Genomic DNA, 6,803 nt, shown 5'->3' on the forward strand with positions numbered 1-6,803 from the left:
ACAAGCATGTGTTAAGATCATTGTGTGTTTGCTTTAGAAGGAATGGAGAGGATCATGGTTTGAAAATTTTCACACACTTCCTTATATTATATGAAACTGGAGAGGCCCTTCTCTCTGTCCCACTACCATTAACTAGAAACTGGAGAGGGGCACTAGATCCTCTCCGATAAGCAAAAGTGTTCCTATTCTGATACGCTTTTGACATTTCAACTTACTTTGTTTCCATATTTGCTCTGGAATGACATAGTCACAAAGGCTTGTATTAGAGCAGATCTGCACAACCTGAAGCTCCATGGCCACTTCTGGTTTGCAGCAACTGTGGATCTGGGTCTTGAAAGGGAAATATGCCATACAATCAGTTAGCAGTTATGTACATTGCACTGCAGCCAATACAGGAATTACCATTAGTCAATTTGTTACAATAGTTCTAAATCCTTTTTCAGGTTAGTTTTAGGTATGATACCCATGTGACGTAGTTTTGATTTATGAATTATAAATTAAGCTTGCCTTTTGCTAAAAAGCAAGTGTCAGTATTTAGAGAACAGCTCTAAATGAATTTGATTGAAACAAGACACCCTCCCCCCATTTTTAATGTTATATTTTCAGCATAGGTGATCATCACTCTCGGTTTCTACACAATTGCTTAGATAAATTTTCAGCTTTTCCTTTAATGCTCAAAATCAATGCTGAAAAACTTTATGAGTATTCCACCTTTCATTTTAGCAAAGTAATAGCCTCTACTCCAAACAATATACTTACAAAATGAAAATCACCTTTCCCAGAATGTCAGGTTATGTTTCAACATTGCAGGTAGTGATTTCAGCTGTGCAATGATTTTTGGCATTAGAATTGAAAACGTTGAAAGATAGCCCAAACTTCTTATAGTGAAGACAACCAATATATTCTGATGAACCATGGTGGATAATTGGAGGACAATTTATTGCTCATTCCTGTTCAAGAGGAACTCAACTATTGCTTTTAATAAATTCCCAACTTTTTTGAAATGTTATGTTCTTGGTCTTCTGTTTGGGATATACCTTCTGACCTGAGAGCCATACAATTTAAAATGGCTATTCGGTGGATAATTAGAGGTGAATGTATTCTGCATTGTGTATCATTTTATGAAATTGTGCCCTAAATTAATTACTATCTGCACCAATCTCTAGATTTTTGGTGAAGACTTTATCAAGCCAAAGTCTGAAATAAAGTCTTTGTTTAGCCCAAGCCCTAGATAAGCAAAAGTGTGTTATTGAAAGCAAAATGCAGTGGGCAAGCAGAAACTATTACAAATCCAGGGTGTAATCAACAGAAAAATGAACTTTGATTTAAAGATAAAACAGTACAATGAAACTATAGCAAATATTCCACTGCTATACAGTGTTTGTGGTTTTGAATGTCATAAATTGCCTGTGCAGACAATTGACAAGCTGAGCCTCTCTTCTGCCCTTGGTTTCCACTGGTATGGACTCTGGGGTCCCTGGGGTGGTGGTTGGGACTTTGATTTAGGCATCAATGATCAGGATTAGAGTTGTAGTGGTGGTAGATTTGCTTTCTCTAATCTTAGGGCACGTCTTTGGAGCATCATATAGAACTGATGTCTCATCCAAACAGGATTCTTGTACTAGGTTTTCAAGCAGAGATTTACTTGCATTACTTGAATGACTGAAAGTGCAATATGGGATTTTCATGCCCTGTATTTTTTCATGTGTGGTTAAGTAGGGGAGGCTTATCAAGCAGGAATGCTTTCTATTAGTATCTGTGTGGTAAGGTGGTTGGCTGGATTCACACCATTTTTTACATACCAACAAGCTAAAACTTGACACTGAAAATAGATCTCAGAAGGAGCTAAAAGCATAGCTTTAGCATGGGCTAAAATGGTGGTGGGTACCCCCTTTTAACCTACTAACAGTAATTTAGTGCATTATGTTGGCGCAACTGTTTATTAAATTTTAAAAAATGTTACTCCAAGTCATTGCAAACTCCAAAATCAAATCATCACTATCATTACTTCATATGATTTATGAACTTACTCATAAGCTATATGTGCAATACATTTAGCCACAAACAAGAGTCAGCAGATCATGAATGTATCCACGTGACAACATGGTAAGTCAAAGCAACTTTTGTTATATGATGGCCTAGTTCACACAATGTCTTGAAATATAGTCTCTTTTTTATTTTAGCTTAGTTGTTTTTTGTAAACCATGATGCACAGTATAGCAAGTTATGGAAACAAAACCCTGGTCAGTCTAAAAACTATTGGCAATGTGTTGGACACATAACTTTTTTGATGAAGCTCTTATAAAAAAGAAAAACTGTCTCTATGCAGACACAGAATAATATTTCGTGCTTTTTTTTAAAGGTGATGAAGGTTGTATCCTTTCCTTTCTTATCAGGGCTTATCTCTTAAATTATAAGTAGAAATCAACAAGAAATAAGATTCTTGTCAACAACAGCTGGACTTGCACAACATATTAGCTTGAATTGGCTCATTTGTGGCTCAGCCTATATGACGTGAAAGCAGCCAGTGTAGATAGTTGCATGGTTCAGAAAGATTGCAAACCGAGAAAATTCAATTAATTGAGTACATCTTGCAGTGATGCCTTAATGTCATTATCATCACTCAGCTGGGTTACTGCAATGCAGTACGCAGGTCTCTGCGTTTTAACATCATTTGGAAGAAGCAGCTGATCCAGAATGCAGTGACCTGGTTGTGGTTGGAACTTTTAATGAGGACATAACCCAGACTGTCTGGACTGGGTGCTGGCTGCTGGCAACCCCACTAGGTAGAGCAGACCAGGAAATCAACACTACAGGGAAACCAGAAGCACACTTTACTGAGATTAGCTACAATAACAGAATCTTGCAAATCTGATTGTGGTTATATATTCCCCCCTTCTCATATCCCTATAAAACTGGGAGGCATTTGCCTGAGATGTTTCTGGAATGATTCTATTTTCCAGGGCTTAAAAATGCTCCAGCCTCTTTGCCTAGATAATGGGTTTGCATATATCTGTCAAGATCACCTTCCTTAGTCTTTTCAGTTTCCAGTTGAATTTTTCTCTTGGGTTCTGGAGGCAATTCAAAAAATGTTTACTCCAGAGTCTGTTTTATAGGAAATGGAGTACAGTCACACATGATTTTCTGGCTATATTTCTTGTTGGAGATAATAGAAATCATGATGACAATAATAGCAGCAGTAACTGGTATCTAATTACTGCATGCAGTATGACTTTTAGGATTTTATTTACTTGATGTCTTTTATTAACATCAGATCTTCCAAGAACAAGTTGTGCTGGAAGTTCTCAGGATTTCAAAAGAGGTTTGTTTATACTGCATGTGAAGCTGCTTTTTGAGAAATACAAGCCCAAAAGCCATGTGGCAATTCAGAATTAGTTATAAGTGATCCTCGCTTAATAGGGTTCAGTGCCCATTCCAAGTGGTGTTTAAGATCAGTCCTTGAAGTTCCAGCTGTTGCAGCATGACCATGGTCTTATGATCATGATCCAGGTGTTAAGGAATTCACCTGGATTTTTGACTGTTGCAGCATCCTGTGGTCATGAGATCATGATTTGCAACCTTGCCTGCCAGCTTCCCACAAGCAAAATCAATCCAAAGATTGTCTAGAAGCTGGAAATAATGTTAACATGAGGGCCTCGCTTAATATTTTGCACTGTGGTGGCCAGCAGAGAGCCAGAGGATAAAGATCATCAGCTGGAAGAATTGCAGGCCAAAAAAGCAGTATTGGCTAACAACCAGGAAAGGCATCTATTGCTGGTCTCGGAAGACAAAGAGGTTAACACCTGCTCCCAGTGCAAGGGCTTGCCACAAGGAGAGCAGGGCTGAAACAAAGGTGCTCAGCAAGATTGTTGGTCAGAAAGAATCCTGCCCTGTCGAAGGAGCAAATTAGAAAGGGAACTGCACACTTCACAGATCCATTGGCAACAATTCTCCATTTACCTCACCATCGTGTTCCTCAACTCTTTAGCTGTCTTTTAGTTTATTCAAACTTTTTGCCATTGAATTCTGTTTGAAAACCTTTTAGTAAAGATATAAGACTTACTTACATGTCTGTGATTTCCATGGGCTCGGATAAGACATGCATGGTCCTTAGTTGATGATGGTAATTGTAGGAGAAGACCAGGTGGGGCTGGAAGGTAGAGTCAAATGCATCAACAGCTTGGAATCCTTATGCAACCACAAGAGACCTAAGTCCAGCCGCCTGTGAATTCCATTGATTCTTATCTAGTGCCAATTTGCCTTGACCATTAGTAGATCAGATTCTTGTGTATAGGGTAGCATGTAATATACCTTTAGTGCTTTATCTCCTATTCCTAGTTATTTGTTCCTGACAGTAATCAGGTCCGCTAAGTAAAATGGTCAAATGATGTCACACTTTAAGGCTGAATTGCTTAGGGACATAAATTCTGTTCCATTTACCACTGTGAAACAAGGGCTATCTCTCTACTATTACGTAATTTATTATTACTTCTGAGTGTCATTGAGAGTTGGGTGGCATGCAGATTTAATACATGATGATGAGGAGCTTTATTTTGCTTAGTGGTTTAAGCATTAAGATATTTTTAAAAGCAAGCAGCACTATTGGTGCATGAAAGTTCATAATTCCAGAACATGCTTCATTGGATGAAATAAAATAATGAACTAGAATGCAAATCTGTGGGTTCTTCAGAATTCTTTAGAAGGTAAGATGAAACAAAAATGAAGGAATTAAAACAAAACAATACAAAATATGTATGCTCACCAAGTAAAATTATTGCCGTGGATGTTAATACAGCCAAGAAACAGGATTGTTAATGCACTTGGACCCCAGGTACACAACCTGATCTTCACGACTTTATGAAACTAGGCCAGGGTCTCCTAACCTCTGAAAGGAGAATGTTCCAGAGGATAGGGGTTATGGCACAGAAAGCACTTTACTAATCCTACTAGTATCCTGGGACAAAGAAAATAATGTCTGAACCTTCCCATTGTGAAGAACATTCAGTCAAGGCTACAGCTGTCGAAACATGATGTGTGCTTTACTAGGTAACAATGAAAGCCATGTAGAAGGGGGCTCCATTTCCAGGAGAATCATAGGAGTATGTGCAGGGTGGGCGGGCTGTTGCTGCTGTGCTTGCATAGATACCACTAAATCAAAACGGTCATCACAGAACCACCCCTCCCATTGCTAGTTCCAACTACATTAGTCTTCTTTGCATATAGCATCAACAGCTGCTTAACAGAATTTTGCAAGAATGCACAGCTCCTGTTTAAGCACCATCAGAAAGGTCAGATTGACCAAAGTGCTGAGCATGCAACAGCTTCTTTAATGCCAGCGATCCATTTGCAGTGCCACTTCTCACATCCCCCTCCCTCTCAAGCATCACATGCAGCACTTTGTACAATGGGGCTCAACAGGCATCTCTACAATTCTAACATCTGCCTAGAACCACAACATGCCTTTCTGCAAAGACTCTTGCTTGCTTACCTGCTCTAGTCCTCTGCCAACAAAAGCCACTTCTTCTCATTTTGTATATCTGCCTTTTATCACCTGCTTTTTGGCATCTGATTCCAAAAGTCTGTCACCAGCTCAGGGAGCGGCCATATTTTTGTGCTGGTGCACATGCCATCTGTAGATAAGGTCCCAGATTCGATCCTTGGCATTTCTCCGGTTTCAGATTCAAGCTTTGAAAGAAAGGGCACTCCCAGCTGCCTGGAAGAAGGCAGCTGTGAGACTGAATTTGAATAAATCTTCCACTGACTAAATTATTTGCCCAACAATCTGTTAGTTGCTAAGCTACCTTTCTCTCAAGATACTCAAGTAACATGCAAGTTAGCTCTGTTTACTCTTGGATAACACAAGTAATTCCAGTCTACAGCAGGCAATCTGGTTTCTTGCAGATGTTTCCATCTATAAATGCCATAGGTCATCATCAGTGGCTATATTGACTGGGGCATATGAGGATTGTCCAAAACATCTGGATAGTTCAACTCTGTACCTGTTTCAAGGTGTCATTTCAGCTTCAGGCTTAGATTGTCTAGATATCACTAGTTGATACTTTGAGATGAAGCTGTGATTGTATTTATTTTCCCCACTTTCCAGTGGCTTTTAATTCCATTGGCATTATTATTCTATCTATCTGGATCAAAAATACAGACAGAAATCTCCCTTCTGACCTAGCGCTTTTTTGATGTTTCCCCAAGACTCCAAAATATAAAGCTTTATGTCAGTTTTCTTCAACCTCAAGATTAATTAGATTATCACTCCCATTATCCAAAGAAAGGACAATGGGAATTGTAATCTGGCACATTTGACAAATGCTAAAATAGGGAAGGCTGCCTTATACAGTGCTGATGAAAATACTTCCTTACCACCAAAACTCTTGACATTTCTATTTACTATAAAACACTGAAATCATAGCCACTATCCTTCATCAACTCTGTAATTTTCCTCCCAGGCAGTCCTGTTAAATTTAAGATTGCCTGCAGTACTATTCTTAACTGCACTTAGTCCTTCTGTAGTGACCCACACAGATCCTTGTGGCTAACAACATCTAGCACATGTCCTAGAGTAAGTAGTATATACAGTAGGGAGCCAGCATGATTGGTTTTCAAAAAGAAAAAAAACGAAGAAAAAAGTGAGCCAAAATAAAGCAAAAAAAAAAATGTGGAAAATTACAGGACTGAATTTGGTTCTACCACAATTTGTGATCAGGCAAGTATACTAAAAAAAATTTCAGGTAAAAAGTGAGGTATGTCCCTTAAGAAAGTAGGTCTGTACAATCTACCAACCCATGTGCAAT

The 6,803-nt window shown here is 38.8% G+C and overlaps 1 long non-coding RNA gene across 1 annotated transcript; it reads right to left on the bottom strand.

Moving 5' to 3' along the window:
- Nucleotides 1-215: 215 nt before the first annotated feature.
- LOC148128081 (uncharacterized) lies at nucleotides 216-5,703 on the bottom strand. Its single transcript, XR_015741350.1, has 3 exons — nucleotides 5,552-5,703; nucleotides 4,068-4,150; nucleotides 216-330 (listed from the first exon to the last, which is right to left on the bottom strand). It is a non-coding gene; the product is annotated as an uncharacterized LOC148128081 (long non-coding RNA).
- Between the last annotated feature and the right edge of the window lie 1,100 nt (nucleotides 5,704-6,803).

This window comes from Pseudonaja textilis, chromosome 1 (assembly GCF_049901715.1).
Source record: "Pseudonaja textilis isolate UNSWEBS1 chromosome 1, rPseTex1.2, whole genome shotgun sequence".
NCBI lineage: Eukaryota > Metazoa > Chordata > Lepidosauria > Squamata > Elapidae > Pseudonaja > Pseudonaja textilis.